Source organism: Anguilla rostrata, chromosome 1, assembly GCF_018555375.3.
Source record: "Anguilla rostrata isolate EN2019 chromosome 1, ASM1855537v3, whole genome shotgun sequence".
In the NCBI taxonomy this organism is placed as follows: Eukaryota; Metazoa; Chordata; class Actinopteri; order Anguilliformes; family Anguillidae; genus Anguilla; species Anguilla rostrata.
This window is the reverse complement of record NC_057933.1, coordinates 63,748,357-63,767,434: the sequence shown is the minus strand read 5'-3', so window position 1 is coordinate 63,767,434 and position 19,078 is coordinate 63,748,357. Positions and strand designations below refer to the sequence as shown.

The 19,078-nt window shown below is 39.9% G+C and overlaps 1 protein-coding gene across 2 annotated transcripts in view; it reads right to left on the bottom strand.

Annotated features, from left to right (window-relative positions):
* Positions 1 to 19,078, bottom strand: part of LOC135262124 (inactive phospholipase C-like protein 2) — a 61,572-nt gene that overhangs the window by 39,450 nt on the left and 3,044 nt on the right. The gene's annotated exons all lie outside the window — the stretch shown is intronic.

The following is a 19,078-nucleotide window of genomic DNA, read 5'->3' as shown; positions in this document are numbered from 1 at the left end:
TGGTTTATAATCTGCCGCGACAAACAACTTATAAATCCTAACTTATAAATCTGCCGCTACAAACAAATGCCCGCCGCGATCAAGAGGCAGAATGTAATGCGCCACCCTGAGTCTCTTGTGATTGGCTGGCTTGCTCCATGCAAAACTGTGTTGCGTTGCAAACTTTACACAAGAATGTTGCTTTTTTTTCCACATAGAGCCATGCCAGAAGACTTCCAAACATTACCAAGTCCAAACCCTGCAAATTAGAGGAACATCTTACAAGGAAAATTGACAAAATTGACACGGAAAATTGGTGGAGCACTTACATGCACATGAAAGGGGCTTAATACTGTGCAGACCCTCTCTCAGTTTATCTCTTAAAGATATTTAACAAATATAAATGTATAAATTCATGCATTAAAGAGTTATACTAAACCTTTCACCCACCCCATGCAATAAACCAGGTATTTAGGCAAGGTAATCTAACATCACCAAGCCAAATAAGGGGCTTTTCAAAGAAATTGCTAAAGCTCTTATTAAAATCCCAAATGCATGACTGAAAATAATCTTTGCTACCTGGACATAAGTGTGGCATTTGTGAAGTGAGGCTAATTTGTCTTTTTTCTTGCTGGGTGCAAGATCATGGGCACAGCAATACAGCAAAATGGAAGTGGCTGCTATCACACTCCATAGAACAGCTTGCACTCTACTCAGGAATTCCTGCTTCCTGGTTGGAGGAGGACCTCTTCACCTCTCCAGGCAAAAGACAGACATATATAGGCACGCCTTTTATCAAGGGTCAACAGAGAAAAAATGCTCATGTAGCTCATGTTGTTTTTCAGGGTGTAAGAAATCTGTTCCAAGATTGTTTTAATGATTTAATAATTCATTGCTTCTTACTGAGTTTAACACATAGGCTAAAGAAAGCTGAACTTTCCATGAACTTTATTTCAATTGTCAAAAATACACTGTCACATTGACACTACAAGCATAAAGATCACTAGAGGTCACAGGTGCACATTCCCTGGGACAGCCTACGAACTTAAAGAAGACCATAAATATTCTCCAAGTATGAAACTGAGCACACAGATATAGAACTAAAAAAAAAAAAAAAACTCCCCCATATCCCAAAATTTTGTCTCCAATCGTGAATTTCAAATTTTTTCCCCAAGAGTGTTTCTAGACACTTTTTTTTGTCAGGGTGGAAACATCTGAACAAATAGATCATAATAAACTGTAAAACTGTAAAATTGACCCTGCGCTCTGACCTCTCTGGAGATACAGTATAAGAGCACTATGAAGGCTGGGGGACTATTGTAGGTGTGTACCTAGAAGAAATATGCAAAAAATCCAAGTAACCTTGGGTTAATTTCATGTTTTTTAAACATGACTAATAAAGTTAACTCTAACTCTAACTGGCAATAAAGTGACATTAATCTTAAACACACCTTTAGATCAGTCCCATTGCTCATTGCTGTGACAACCTCTGTCAATCTGGCAAAGTGAAGACTAGCAGTTACACCCACCAAACTCCCTTCCATGTGTTAGTCAGCCAATCACCTCCATGCCACACAGCAGCACAACAGCTGCTATAGCTGCTGCAACAGATGACCAGGCAGCTGGTGTAGCTGGCACAAAAGACATATGCAGACAACAAGCATCCCATCGACCAGAGGAGTCACTATTGAGCCAACTGAAACTCCACCCCTCATTCAGACCACATCACTGCCAGCTGTGGCTGAGGCAAATTTAGTATAGCTCCAAGGCACTCTGAGCCCCAGCTGACCAGGGCCTTATAGTATGTTGCTCCAGTATGAACAAGTGTCATAGCTGTAAGCACCACTGGAGCCCATGTAATGATTCAAATTTTCATCCAATAGCTCATAAGTTGCAGGCCCTTAATGGATCTGATCAGTTTCAAGCAAGCAAAAAAATGCATCGTTAAGACCCCTGTCTGTGTATCATGCATGCCATAGTATGAAATAATGAAATAATCAAAATAATGCACAGTACTAACGTTCCAACAGACTTCTGCAGCCATATTGCAGGCATGAAGACAGGTGCAAGGCTACAAATTTGAAAATACACTTGTACATGAATGTATAAGGTCGTTCCCATCCTGGAGAGATGGAAAGCTACAGCAGGAATGTCTTTCAGCCATCTTTGCCCATTGTGTAACAGATGGGTTTAAACTGTTATGGAACATCACAGAATAACAGATCATCAACTTATTCTATTTTTGACTGATCTAACCTTCGCATTACTGGGTTCACAGCACAGTCCAATTTAAAATCCCTCTCATTTTTCCAATACATTGCATTACTTAAGCCTATTCATTCAGTAGACAGCCCTGCTTATGACTTTGCGGCTGACACGTTTTGTGACCAGCTCTGACAGTTTGATTTTTACAGCGGCAATAAAGTCATGAAATTCTGATGCCAGTGAACTACAGCCCACCCCAGGACCCAATCCCAAGACTTTCAGGAATCCAGGGCTCTAACCAGATGGCTATTCCTCATAGCTACCCTACTGATGTGACACCACAGAGCAAGGTTTCCAGCATGAAGTTAAAACACCAGCAAACAGTGTTTTCAGGAAAATCTGTAAAATTGTATCTAATCTGCAGGAGCAACGGTGGTCGAGAGAGACTCTTGGAAAAAATATTAGGCCAAGTGTGCATAACTGAAAACACTGTTATTATTGCTGTCGCATTGTGACCTGATACCATTTGCTGATGTTGGTGGAAGTCAACTGGAAGCCGTCTTGCGTACCAAGAATTCTAAATGCATCAGAAGGCAGTAATACGTGGTAAAAACATGGATGGCACCAAAATGCACACTGGTAATTGGCAAGGCTGTAATTTCAGTGCTTTATGCTTTATCACACTAGTACTAGCTACTTCACAATGAAACAAGTTAAACTATCAGTGATAGAGGATGACCAAGGGTCTGTATCACAAAGCAGGATTACTGAGTTAGCTGGATAACTGAGTAAGCTACAGGCTGTATAATTTTATTTATTTACTCATTGTAGTTATCCAACTGTCTCAGTAATCCTGCTTCAGAATACTGGTCCTCAACTACAATAAAAAAACTTCACAAGCTTCACTTGCTGATTTTCAAACCAGACATTTAGCTAAGATTTCTTATGTTGTGAGCCGACAGTCAGCTTCTGAACAGTCGTTCCTAGAAAGTAGGTTATCAGTATATTACAGCTTTTTTCAGTTCATTATTAGAGCAGAGATTGTAAGCACTGGTCAGAAGACCCAGCAGCAACAGCACCCAGAGGTATTCACTGGCAACTCCCATGGCTTGAATCATAGTCAGAAATGCTCCAGAATCAACCAGCTGTCCATACTCGCCTATATGTAGGCCACACCAGGCCACACTAGTCCTGTGCATTTGATCTGTGTATCACTTGAACCTGGCAAAATAGGTCATTTTACTTGAAGTCAGAGGATTAGTGCAACATATAGGCTATATAGTCAAATTGATGATTTAGGCCCAAAGTGAAACAATCAATAAACCTGTAAGCTCTCTAAAACTTTTTGCATTCAGAAACCAGCAGTACAGTAGATGATCTTTCAAGATGACTGCACTAGTATCTCCTTCGATTTTCCTAAAATAGGTACTGTCTAATAAAAAAAATCTGGCAGTCTAATGTGAGATGTCACACATGTTGTCTCCCTGTGTGAGATCCATTCAGAATATCTGCTTTCAGGTGCCATGTTTACAATAAAGACTGCATCCTAAAACATCCACTGAATGGGCACCAATTAGAAGCTAAATTATTGACCTTTTGGTAGAGTCCTCACAATTGGGAGATGGAAATGTATGTTTTCAAATGTGGCCGGTGAACATGTAACATTTTCCTACCTGGCACCTTCGTTGGATTAGTTTTTTCCGCACACTAAACACGCTTCATCTGAAATGAATATTCAGCATTATGAATACCAGAGATGGATAAAATGTGAATAATGTAAGATGCAGGACTGCATCATTAAAAGCCAAAAGAGAATGTGCAATGTGCTCAACATCCTCTTTCCTCACATGATAAAGAGCTGAAATGTGTAAACTGGTGGCAGCTTCTTCCTACAGTTGAAATGCTTGCAACACAAATGTACACCAGCATTGGCCAACGTTGATGAGGAAAGCGAGCTCTCTCCTCGGTCCCCCAAACTGCTGAGAACAATGCAGAGTCTCTGTTCTAGTACCTCCAGACTCCTGCTCAGCTCTAAAAGGGGCAGAGACCAAACCCCCTCAGGACAGCTGCCACAACGCAGTTATGTCCTTCAGAAAACATCTGCTGCTGTGTCTGATGCCTTTTCTCACAGCTCATTCACAGGTGCTTTCTCATGCTCGATCTCTTGTTGCCAATCTTTATTTTGAAAAAAGGTCATGGCTACTGTAAGTCCAGACCAAAAATAAATAAACTGATAAGAATGGACAAATGCCTTAATTTAAACCCTTTTGGCAATGGCCAAATTCTTTTATTTTTTAGTTTTGATCAGATTGCAAACAAAATGTACAAATCGTACAGCATTTCCCGCTGTTACTTTGATACTAAGTGACATGCCAGGAACCAGATCTGGTTCATCAATATCAGGAACCAGATGCATGACTGGAATAATCCAATATCTGCACCAAAGAAAATTATGAGAATTTTTTAGGCAAAACTGAGAGGTCTGCATAATTTCTGAAAATGTTATGATACATGAAACTATAAAATTATCAAGAGGGCAAATAAATTAACTGCAATCAAAACAGGAGGCTGAACGCAGACGACGACAAGGGTTCTTCATACTGTGAGAGCACATCACGCAACGGAGCATCTGAAAAAGCAAAACATGGTCTGATGCAGTACGTAACCTCATTCACATCCTGTGCTACGTGCTCCTGCCTGTTTCACCAATGACGCCACACCCCAGATTCTGCTAGGCATCCTTCTGTGGAATTCTAAAATTTAGAGGTCATTACAAAATAATCACACATAAAAGTAAGCCTGATTTTAGTGCAGATGCTTATCAGCTTAGTCTGTGGATAAAGAGTGGTTTATCTGTAATCTCCAGCTCTTTGTTTATAATACAATACAACATTGTGCACATGGTGGGGCATTTAACAAACCTGGTTAAATGGCACACCAAAACTACCATTCATCATGGTCCAGATTTTCAGAAACAAAAAGCCTTTAGTGTCACTTAGTTTGAACATCTGTATGGGAGGAATTTCTTTTAAAGATTTTGTGGAAATACTATGAACAGACTTCTATCCAAATTGAATCCTAAATTGTAACTGCACTGGTACACTCATAAGAAGAAGCACTTAACATCCCAAAACATTACATTACATTACAGGCATTTAGCAGATGCTCTTATCCAGAGTGACCCACAACAAACAAAAGGATTGCTTATAGTCTTTATAATACTTGTGCATATTCATTTACAATGTAATATTATTTATACCTGACAAACATCACAAGAAGGCCTAAATCAAGCTCCAAACCCAGGGTCCATTATGAAGTATTTTATTTTGCTATTTTACTGGACTAGTGATATCCTACATATAAACTGCTTTATGAACATGTTTCTACTGTCAGGCCATTATCACAAAACGGATGGAGCTGATGTCATTAGCTGAAAAGCAAAATGACATTTACAAGTCAGTTTATGAGTCAGTTAGGTTAAAAGCCTATGTTTCACCAAATAAAACAAGAATAAAATGGAAAAAAGGTTTCCCAGTCAGTGCTGCTTTCTGAAACTGAAATGTCATTTTCATGAATCTTAAATAACAAGGAAGTGGTACCTCTATAGGTTAATGCTAGCTTGTCACTGGCTGTCAGATCTTGTTAAGCAACACACAATATTGAGAAGTGTGCTAATAGAAGATGGTGTTGCATTGCCGTTCCAACAAACCAATAATGGGCCACACCGCTGCAATCTTGTTAAATGGGAACAATGTGTCCTCAACACCAAGAAGTCCATTACACACCAACAACTATGTTGCTACCAGTTAATGTACAGACCTGGAACGCACACCATGATCTACATTTAGACATTTATTTATGGACAAGGGCCTTCATCAGGCTACTATTCAAGCATACTCAGCACTATTCAATCGGTACACAAACCGTTTGAGAATAATTTAACCATTTAAGGAGTGATGTCACACAGCCCATTTTCTGTAGCCTGGCACGATGGGATAAAAAAAAGCGAGGCCTAATAAACAATCGCGTAATCAGTGCAGAGAGCAGAGAAGAACAGAATCTCTGTAAAAACGAGAGGGCCGTTCACATTGGCGGCCAAAAGCTGCAAATCAAAGGGCCTCTCTCTTCACTGTGCAAATGGATGTTCATTACTTTAATACAAGGGCACCAGCTCCACAGTACAGCTGGACAGCAAACAGTGTTTTTCTCTTTAAAATGTGCCATGGAGTTCTGGGCACAGGTTAAAGAAGCAAACATAATTTACAACCCAGCGAATAGTCTGAGCTTTCCCTAGCACATTACATTTACCCTCCCTGCCTTTGTGGAGTTTGTTTCTCTATACCGGGACGAGCAGGAGGATGAATGTGAGACAGAACACCTGCGGTGCCAATTATCCCAAAGTACCTTTTTTTTTTTATTGCCGTCTGTGCAACCTTTTTTTATTTCAAATGTTCCACAACAATCCATAATGATGTCCTGAGAGCGGTTACACAACAAAGCACAACAAACACGGATGTGCATTTTAAAAACGGGGACACACGTGTGGCCAGGGGCTGCCATGCACGAGCTATCGCCGAAAAATACTCTGCCTTTTCCCAATAAAGGAAACAATATGTGGATAAGACATTATGCAGATGTTTCGCAAATCAGGATTCATTTATATAGCCACACTGCCTGTACCAAGTCACTTTCTTCCAAAAAGAAAACGAAAGTGTAATGCCAAGAACAAGCCATTCATACCATCTCAGCAGGTAAATTTCACACAAATCTCTCTGATCCTAGAAAGCTTTCCAGGCAACCTTACCTGCTTTACTTGATGAAATAGCCTCTACTGTTGTAATTCCAATGGTAAGGATACAATGTGCTGATTGCACATAGTTTAACATTAAAAAGTGTTTACCAAATGAAAAAACTGTGAATCAGAAAATCTAAGAACAAACTATATTTGTGGCTTTTTTCATAAGCAGCACACTCAAAATAAAACTTAATTGATTGCACCAGATACACATACAGAACATATAATAAAAAATAACAAGGAAGATTAAGAACACTACAAACATGGTCCATCACACACACATAATATATTCAACAATAATTGAAAATGTATGAACTGTGATGGGCATAACGAGCGTGACGTGCATATAGGTGATAAAATTATCCGATATAGACTTAAAAGTACCATGTAAACCAGCTGCCAAAAACAAATCCCAATATAGATCGATCTGACGCCCTATCAATCTTGATTGTGTCCTCCGGTCAGGAACAGTGTGTGATGGACTCATGACAGGAACACGATGACCTCTACATATCAATACGCACCCAGCAATCGATATTAACGTCAGGCAGCTCTGGTGGCTGCGTGCTTCTCCACAGCCTAAATCCACCATCACCTAGTCCATAACCAGACCAAAGGGGAACATCAGACAACATCACAACAGTTAGCCTACTTGGGTTAAATGGATGGGTTTACAACCAAAAATAATCTGAACATCATTTCAAGTTCACTGTAGCAAACAACAATCTCATGCAGCCTATGCTTTTCCTGTCATGGAAAAGCGAAGCTGTAATATTGAAGTCGATGGCTAACAGGAGGGCAGCTTGTTTTGGTCTGGATGCTTCGGCCTGTGTGAACCGGAGAGACGCTTGAGCAGAGAGGCTTGTAACTGTGTGTGTGCGTCCTCCATCCTACTCACACCTCTCCACTGCAATCCAAAACCCATGGTCTTTAAACACTTTAAACAGGGTGCAACGTACACCTGATACAACTGCGGCACCTGACAAGACAAATTAGGCTATATGACTACCGCCAACAAACCCGCATGTCTGCTACTGCGGATGAATTATTGAAGGGGACACTGAGAGGATGTCAAACTGGCAAAGCGAGCACTTGTGACGTTTCGTTCAATTCGCCGGAGCCTTTCCATATTTCACCGCTACTTCCCCGCGGCAGCCATATCGCGTGAAAAGTGAAAAGTGTGGAGGGGGGGTGAGGGGGGGGGTATTTGGCCATGTGTGGGCCGGCGCTGACACTTCCAATTTATGGGCTGAGTAACAAAGCGGTGGCTTCGATTCTGGCTGGTGCTGCAGCCAGGCTGGGTGCAGTATATCAGGGCCTGTTTTTTGGAGGTGTGAGGCTTCTCAAAGAACACAAACAAGGGCTCCTTTGGGGGTTCCGAGCTGTCATCAATAATTCACCTCTGCCATGGCGGCTGACCCGCTTCCTCACTCTCCTGCTGATGACAAGCGGCAGGGGGAGAAGTGAGAAGGCCCCCAGTCACAGTGTCCAGGTGAGTAATGTAGGGACACCCATCGTACTGAGCTCAGTAAGACTCTGTGGGAAAAACAGCTGAGGCCTAGTTCTGTATAAGGCCTGCATCAAGCCAGCGGTGGGTTGTAGCAGCTAATTAGGCTGCAGGTTTGAATCCCAGGTGGGAGATAAGGGCATCTCTTCAGCAAATAATAAACAATAAGCAATAGCAAATAATGCAAAAGGCTTGGTATTCAAGAGGAGTGAAACCAGTCAATAATGGGCTATTTGACCACAAAAATTTTAATTCATAACCGTAATATTTCTGCCTTATGTAGCCTACTATTAATCTGACCCCATGTAGTAACGGTAGAAATACTGGTTCAGTTTATTGTATCTGCCAAGAGGGCTATCAAACTAAGAGACGACATCCTCACAGGAAAAATAATGTTTGGCGTTCAAATACTAAGCCGAGCTGAACTTCACTATGGACAGCAGCAAGCAAAAACCTATCATGAAAATTCCTGCAATACAAGCACTTAGATATATGAGCAGTGGTCACATTAGCCCATGAAAGAATGGTGTCGCAGGACATTTCAAAATTTTCTGCATTTTATACTAATTCACTTGCATTCTGAGAAAAATAACTATTTTCGCCATAATAGGCCAATTCGAAATAAGACAAATACAAAAACACAATAATAACAAATGATATTTTGGCATTCTGACTAAAACAAAATTTTGCCACACAGGCTAATAATATTAAAAAACCCAAGGGGCAATTTAATAATTTACTCATGTTTAGCAAGCTAGCCAGATTGTGACATCTCTTTTTTGACTTTTCATTCAAATTGAGCACTTTCTCTTTGAATCTCGCAGCGCTACCAACGGCTGTGTAAATATTAGGATTAGAAGTCACTATTTTGTTGTGGTGCAAGTCTGGGTCATCGCCCGTTGGAATATCTGCATTTATAGAACACAGTGTAGTTTATCCCCTGCATTTTGGCTCTTTTTCAGCATAAAATGTTAAATCCTGTGTTAACGCGACCACTGTTAACATTCCCTGGGTCTAAGACTTGTTAAATTACAAGCACACACCAGATTAATGACTAATGACACCAGTTTCATAGCTATGTCTGTTAACAGTGTTTCCCCTAGGATTTCTTCCTGCATAGTAGTGCATTGGCTTTGCAAAGGTTCTCCGGTTTACAGTGCAACTCAATATTGCACACACACACACACACACACAGCTGATTTTTGGAAGTTTGCTACAGCAGATTTGTACCTCAGTTGATTCACCAATTTCATGCCAGAATCTCATTCATGCGTACCATAAAGCCAGCCATCCGTCGCTCATTGTCTATGTGTTTACCACTCAGTACGAATGACTTGGGGTAACGAACATCACCGCAAGAGACTCCCATAACACTCCCTGAATAATGACCGAAGAGGTTACATACTATAGGCTAAGTTAACTAAAAAGTAAAGTTAAAAAAAAAAAAAAGGCTAATTAAATTTCAGATGAACAACAGTTCAAACATTGTCCCACCTGTGAGAAGTGACATGTAATATCAGATCAGCAAGCTGTCTGGTGCATAAACCAGTCACACTGACAGTAACTGACAAGGCAACTCATAGCATTCAAACCCAGCTATCTACCTATTTGGTGTCTAACATTACAAATCTATACATTTTCTCATTATAATCAGCATAGGCAACACTACGATATTCAAAACCGCCTAGCTAACCAGCTAGCTACATTTATGATTATGTTTTTATTTAGCTGTCACTGGATTTTTAAATCAGAACTGCAGCATATCACCACACTGTCTTCTAAGGTGAACAGTGTTTTTCGTTGCACTGCCATCACTGATCACACATCTCATCCCTGAAAAGTCAAATGGTCACCAAGTGTTACGTTACGTGAATATGTGTATTTATACTATATATAAAACACAGAGCTGTTTTGATAACTACAGTGTGACATTGAAAGGAATGAATTCACAGACACCAATCACCAATCCACAGTACCCCCCCCCCCCACACATTGGGTTGGGGATTTTTTTTAAATTCAAGCAGCGGTGACAGAAATTCAGCAGCTGCGCCACTGTTGCCTCTTTAGGGAAAACACTGTAACACGAATATAACACCGAACATAACACTTCACATTAACACTGCAGACAAACACAAAAAGGTTTGCCAATGTCGCTGAAATGTTATTTCTAAAATAAACCATTCAAACTGCTTTAATAAAGCTTAAGGCGTTCCCTGTCAACGCGAATCAACACCAGAAACACTGGATGAATAAATACAAGGGGGAGCTCTGTTTGGAGTGTGCTGCCTGGACTAAAGCCTGGCTCAGCGAGAGGGCAGCAAGCCAGGGATTGTGACAGAAGATCTTTAATCACCAACACCGTCACTAACGATCGGCTGTTGGCTAATGCTGCTGCGGTCTGGCCCGGGACCAGGGTTTTGGGCAATTAGGCCACATTTGAGCTGTAAGCACACAAGATAACCCCATAATGGAACACAGGCTACCTGGCCTGCTGCACGGTACATGGCTATTCTCTGGCAGGACTGCCCCAAGACTGAGGGAGACAATATGCACACACTGCACCGCATGGGCAACTCACTAAAACAGTTAGGGTACGTGGTCCTTCCTGCATGCATGCTTTTGCAAAGCGTGTGAAATATTAATCTGCCAGCTGACACCCACAGGCTCAACGGCATGTAAACAGCCTACATTTCATCCAGGCCCACTAGCTTGTAAATGTACCACACCAAGGCAGCATTTCACCCCAGTAATTAATCATGAACGTGTTAATCAAAAAGCCTTCCACGGTGCTGATCTGAATTTACTTTTCAGTTTGAATAAAATGTTACTGCACCCTTCAAATTGAAAGTTCTGGACTGTGTGAGGAAGGCTTCTTGATTAATTTAGTCATGATTAATTAAACTTAAGCGAAATAGTTAGAAGTCAACTGAATAGGCTATATTTTCACTTTTGCTTCCAAAGGTGGATTATAAAGTCTACTTTCTTTATTCTCGTTATCTGAAACTGGTTTTTGACCAAATGTTATTTCAGACATTGGTGATTTGAAAGAAGCAATCTAAAAAACAGCTCCTATATTCCATTATTTTCCATTTAGGCCTATACTAGAATACTGATTCCTATTTCCTATCCAAGCAAACAGTTTATTTTCTTCCGCCACTATTCTAAAGCAATATCAGTACTGTTTATTAACATAAAAAGAATGCATTTTCAAAGGAAACTATACACAAGTGTGTCAGCTTATGTGAAACTTGGTATAAATTCAGAACACATATCCCTTTACACTATGCAGTCCACAGCTTCTTCCTCCTCTTTCACTGGGATGAGCAGAAGAACACGAAACAGGAAGTTAAACAGTACATTTCTATATGCAATGTTTCTCTTCCTTTCATGTCAGAGCATCGTTTTTTTAGATACAAACTGCTGACACTAAGCAATATTTACAATAGCCATAGCTTTATGTGCTATTGAAACAGACCTTGAGTTCATCTCAGCATGCACCATCTCTACACGCTCACACCAACCCCTGGCCACCACCAGCCAGCCAATAGCATCAGCAAAAGTACGTCATCAAGCTAAAGTTTCCATCTCTGTCATAGTACTGAATTACCAATTAAAGAGTGAGGCTTTGTTGTCATGACCACATCCTCTCACAACTGCATGAGAACAAGCAGCTACCAGCAAAGCAGAGGAGAGGAGAGACGCACGCCTGCTGCACCCATGCAAGACCTTACTGATCTCATGTCCTATGCAGAAATGACAATGAATAAGATGTCTGAATAATGTAGCTACAGGGAATAGGAGAGAAGAAATGGAGCATTATGGATGTGACATTGCTATGGACGTGATGGTTACTGAAGAATGCACCAGTTGATAACATGATGTCCAAACAGATTTTTCTCAAACACAAATATGTTTGCTACTGATAATGTGATATAGGCCTACTGGTAATGTTTTCACACACACATTTTGATATAATTTTTTATATTTTAACAGTTTTTCCTTATTACATTTATTTCAATGGAATGGAGTCATTTACATAATTTGTAACATTATTACAGGAAAACATGAACAGCAAAGCCATTTTAAAATTTTATTCATTTATTTTTTGGCTGGACCGCAACAGCGGGGCCAGCCCTATAAGCGCGAATGTCTGTGACTGACTGAGTGAGTGACTGGTCGGCCGAGTTATGAAGAACACCATTGGTCGGCCGGATCACGTGTGTTAGGTCCAGCCATATACTAGGTTTTAACCTGGTCTTGTTTTATATAATACATTAATATTTTATCAAGCAGATTAAACTCAACACCTCAAGGTCCTCTGTCCCAGAATTGTGTTCCTCCCTGGCAGTTTATAAGCCACACACTGTACCCGAGATAAGACACTATAAGACACTGGACCACAATGACTGAGTATCCCTCCTTTAAGCTACTGATACCACACCGCTACCTCGTCCCACTCCACATGGCCTGTCCAACCATACTACCCAATTTCTCATAAATAATCTGGCTGTCGTCGCCACTGTGTGCAGTGCTGCTCTGATAAGAGTGTAGTGGCACATTCCTCAAGGCACAGCCTATCTAAAGTAACAGGACTTTGGGGTACGCTTGCTCATTTATCCAAGACTTCCCAAAGATCACCCCTGCCAAGCATTATAGCAAGTTATCCCAAAAACCAACGTCACGCCCCATCCTTCCTTACACGCTCGCATTTAGGAAACAAGCACACCTTCAGACCTGGTCAGACTGGATCAAGAGCAAGAAAGATAGACGGGCTTGTTGATCAAGAGCTAACAAATTTACTATGATTTATGTTTTCTCTGTGGCTAGCTAAAGATTAAATAGCCTACATGCTAAAATTCATAGGGTATAACTATCCAATAGCTGCACAAGCCAAGTAGTCCTGAGATGAGACAAATTATAATTTTTTATTTTTATTTTTGAAACTTTCTAAATATTTCTGAAGACAGAGAAAGTCTAATCAGGGTAAGTCTGTGGTAAGACTGCTAATAATTATAGCACAGCAATTTAATCTAACTACCTCTCAGTGAGACAATTCCTCTCATTCAAAGGTGCACATGAGTGACTGCCATCTGGACATCACGTGTCACAGAAAATATTAAAATAGTTTTCCGCCACCATTATTAGACAGGTGAACAGGTGGTGCAAAGCTGGAGGGATAATTGTGTGCGGGAGTCTGGAATTGTAATGAGTCTCGTGACATTGGTTCATACTTGAAGCTATCCTTAATTCTTAATTACACTATTTAACAGCGGTGGTTGGTGAGCTGAAAATAGACAGGCGGAAAATTTCCCTTCAAAAATCACTTTTTTGTTTTGATCACTAAATATACACTTAATGAAAAAGACGCACCACTCTGTTAACTACCGCATTACCTTTCAGTTAACTAGCAAAAAAGGCTGTCTAACAAAAGCTGCACCACAAGATAGTTTAAATTACAAATGCATTTAAATTACAGTTTAAATTACATTTTAAATGACTTTTCCATGAATATTCCCCCAGTGTGTGTGCGGAGAACAAGGAGTAGATACGTGTATCCACAATTTTTAAAAATATTGATAAAACGTGCACAATTTTGCAATACAAATAAAAATAACTTTTGTATTACTTGCCTAATAGCGTAATTGAGGAGAACTTGTAATATCTGCGGTTACAGATAATTTAATGAATTAATCACTATATGTTAATCAAGGAAAATGATTGAAGAAAAGTTACCAATAATCAGTTTGAATCCCATTATATCAATTTTTAGCTTATCAGCTACCACTGCGGTTTAATAAATTCATGAAAAGAGGAAGAGGTAGAGGGGAACCACTATACATTCTGAATTGGACCAATATGCTAGCTGAGTAAACTATTTTTAATAAATAAACAATGCTAATGACAATAATGGAAAATACATATTCAACGGCACATTTGTATCTAAAGCAGGCACATAATTATAGCAGCAACACACAGTAGAATAGTAGGCTAATTCCCCCCAAAGGAGCCTGGACACCGCTGCAAAAGAAAAGTGGAAACACATAGGCTAGCTGAAACTGACAAACAGATACACATACACTTACGTAGCATCACATCACGTCCATAACGTTATGCACGTCACGTCCACAGCATCCAAAAAATATGCTCACAATGAGTGTGTCAAAATCTTTTACTACTCAGTTGAAACAACAGTTGAAGTTAGCCTTGCACAAGAAGTTTGGCTACAGTCTCACATGAACAGTGAACTATGCAAAAACTTATGTGAAAACATAATGGTCGTGACATTGACTTTGTTTCTGCGTAGGAAATGATGTTCAGCACAGAGAAGTAGAGGAAAAGGTTTGAAAAGCCTTTGTCAAATTTAGTGTTTTGACTTTAATTTTAATATTTTATGGTGGACTACCTCTGTTTTAGTATTGAAAAAACGCAGTGTTATGTGCAATGGCCGTATAGCATTTTGTAATTAAAATATAGACACATCTAACGGTTTTTAACATATAAAAGTGTAAAAATATGATTTTTTTTAATGAGGCTGACCATGACATGGAATTGCCCATTTAAGAAAAAAATGCATTGTGCATCTGCTATTCTTCCAGAACCTTGCACATTGCATATTAAACTTTGGTAGTGCACTCAGGTAAACTATTAAACCCATGGAGACTATACTTTTAGGGCTGGGATACATCAACACACAGGCACAAAGAATACTGCTGCCAACATAGTTCCACAAAGTCAGTTTTACTGAAAGGAGAGTATGATTCACCAAGTTTAAATCTTAAGAATGTCTCAGCTATACGGGTCACTTAGAGCAGTGGTTCTAAAACTTCTTCAGCCTGTGGGCCGACTAATCTGTGTGTCAAGTCTCAGGGACCACCACACATTGCAACGTCAACAACATCATGCATTTCATTATGATTAACTGTAATTGCTAGGGACCGGCAGCCATGTTGCTAGGGACGAGTGTTTGGGAACCATGGACTAAAGAGTATGTAAATCACCAGTATGTACACAACAGGTCTACACAGGTCAACTGCATGCTCACGTAACTTAAAGCATATCTGTATTTGTTAAACCAAAATGTCACTTTAACATTATTCAGATGAGCAGCATACTCTGGTCTTCATGACAGTACTTTCCTGTTCAGAGCACCAACATTAGTACGTAATGATGACTTCAGATCCCAGTTTTCAGTTCTGCTAATTATAAAAGAATCATGCTTATGAGAAACCAAAGCAGAGAAACCACACATTTGCACTGCCAGAGGAAGCCCCAGGAGTGAACACAAATTGAAAAGGTGCACAATCCTGTGAAACATAGGCCAACTGTTACTGGAGTAGGCCTATACAACTTGTTATTCTGGAATGGCACGTCTTAGCCAACTTACTTATTTTATTTAGGTATTATCAGTAGCCTATTTATTACAAATTACCTGATTCATTATCAAATCTGGACCAACCACTCATAAATAATAATAACATGCCATTTAATTCCACTCACAATCCATTGATCCAATAGACAGACCACAATAAAAAAGCATGAAAATTAGAAAATCATGTGGCCACTTCCCCCAGAGATGGGCACCAGTGCACCAAGAGCATGGGTAATATTTCAATTTTACTCCTCAGTTTTTCATCTTAGGGGTGCTGGTAAAGGGCTAGCACAGAGCATTGTTTACTGAAATACAGGACACGAGACAAAACAGCCATGCTTAGTAATCAACTGTGCTAAAGGACATGGGGAAGTCCACCATCTATCAAGCGTGACATCACACCCAGATAATGGCAGAGAGAAATGCCTGAAACGCTAATGGGGAAGCTTCCGACTAAAGCTGCAACTGACCTTAAAATGATGACTCACAACAGCTAGTACAATAGCGACCAAAGAAAACTAAATAAAATCCTGCCTATAAATTCACAGGTGCCCTGAAGCCTTAGACCTGATATCATTACCCTCTGAATAAAACTAAACAAAAATTAAGGAGAAAATGACTTTTATATATGTATAATATGTATTATAGAGAATGTACTAACATGCAAGTTCACAACCAAAAGGAAATAAGTCATTTCCTGAGAATGTGCATGTGTTTGAGAAGTGAGGAGTCTGAGCAGGTATGAGCAGATACAAGAACCCCTGTGGCAAAGCATATCACCACCACATAGCCTAATAGCTGGCAGAGATGAGATTCTTTAAAGACTGCCATGCAGAAGTCAGGCAAATCACAAAGAGAACAAAACAAGAAAACAAAATTCATCATCCACATGGTGTGTTGCAGCAGTTAGCATATTTTTTCACCCTAGAAATCTTCAAGGTCTCTGTGTTTTCTTGATTATTCGAGTCAATGCAGAAAGAAAGAGGGCCTTGGCATCTCAGAAGGTCTGAACAGGTATGAATGTCTTAGAGCGGGGGTGTTATAAAACAAGAAATAGCCATGAGCTGTCCAGCCCTGGTGCAAAGGCTCACCCACACAGTTATCCATCTCATCTGTCACTGAGCCCACAGGTAAGCTGTTTTCAGCCATCTTGTTGTGGCACAGAAATTCATAACCACCTGGACAGCTCATGTATAACTGCACGGATTAGATTCAGGAACTGGGAAATGGGAAAACATGGGAACATTTTTCCTGAATACCTGCTAGTGCTGTAGCTACCTTTCAACAGGGGCAAGATGTGCTCTTGTTCTAATACTGGCTTTGTCTGTTGTTTAAAAATGTATAAAATATTCTCCTGACAGTGTTTTTTCAACTGGCAGTGTGTGGCCCAACCTAAGACCTTCCCATCTCCAACCCCTGCTTGTTCCACCAAACATACACCACAAGTGGCATTTTCTATTCCTTGTTCTCCTCTAAGACAAAGGCTAATCCCTGGCATCCTCCCAATCAATTGCTCATTCACTTCAATTCTCATCTCTAGCTTCACATGCCATACAAACAGGCCAGAAGCTTCTATCACTTTTCTACTGTTGATCCTTCATAATGAAAACATGGCAATTTAGAGATTCTATGCGTCTCTCCAAACCATTTCAAGGTTATATAAAGAATACCCTTTTCTTTGAACAAAATGCAACACATAGTTCGGAAGTCCTACATTTACAGTTTGGACTGTAAAGATAAAGTATGAAGTCATGCGCAGAATGATGACACTTCAAGTCTATGAATTTTGCTGTCTTTTACATTATTAATGAATTGATTCCTTTTATTTATCCCGACAGGGAAATCTGTTTGTCACCATAAAAACAGAAACAATTACAAAGCCATAATAATTACAATAGATCAAGCAGCACACCATGATGCATACAGGTCAGAATACACAGCCCTGTCAATAATACAATCTTTTAAAAAAACAATAACTAGCCTATTTCTTTCTGCCATTGGCTTTACAATCATTAAAATAGGCAGCGGGCAGAAAAGATGAGCGAAAACACTCGGTTGAGTACCTGGACATTACCAGGCAGTCAGTGTACCCACCTCTCAGTTCCATACCAGCTGCATGCAGGGGATGGTCATCATACCTCAGAATTGCCTCAGTTTTAATCCTAATGCGTTGCTCAGTGATGGCTTCCAAGGAGTCAAGTTTCAGGCCAATAATTGAACCGGCCTTCTTTACAAGTTTATTTATTCTATTCCTGCCCCCTTCTGTAACAACAGTGCCCCAGCAGACTACTGCATAAAAGAGCACTGGCTAGTCTGCTCTGATTTTTTTTAAAAGAAGAAGAAAAAAAACATGCAACAAAGACATGCTCACATCAAAGGACCTAAATTTCTGTTGAAAGAAAAGCCTAGACTGGGCCTTCTTAAAAAAGGCATTGCTGTTCTCCTTCCATTCTAACTTATTTTCCAAGTGGACTCCTAAGCATTTAGATGAATGCACAATGTCCACCTGTCATTGATAAAAAAAAACAGGGGTTGGGGTGTTTCTTTTTCCTAAAATCAATTATGAGCTCTTTTGTTTTGGTAATATTCTACAATAGTTTAGGCCAAGAATGGTATATCACAAATCTCTTAAAATCAAATCACAGTGCAAGGACCAATCAGCATCAGATCATTAGATGTCAAGAACTACAGGACACATGCATGCTTTCCCAATCTGGCTAAATGCCAAAGGGTAAACAGAAGCCAGTCATTTATTTTCATCAAGATTCCAATGTAAGACATGACAGCTCTAATCAATGTGCACCATTTATTTGAAATAAACAGCTGTGTCACACACTGAACCAGTATTTAAATCTAAATGAGTACGTGTCCCTTTATTTTAATGTTAGGTATTGTGCTGTCATATTGTGTCCATCAAACAGGATAATCAGTACAGAATCTGTCAATAAAAAGTTAGTCAATCAAGCCCTCAAGTGTTAATTATGGTAAAGCACTAAGGATGGTCGATGAGCACTTCCCTGGAGCTTCTGTGGTTTTCATGTCCCGCCTCCTTTCCTATGGTAACTGAAACAACCTCTTTATTGGCAGATCAATACCCAGCACACCGGGGAAAGCTCTTAATATGTGGCTTCTTCAACTCTTCATTTCCGTGATTTTTTTTTTTTTTTTTCAAAAAACAAATCTAATTCTTCTCAGTAGTTTCGAAAAAAAGGGCTGGTCCTGC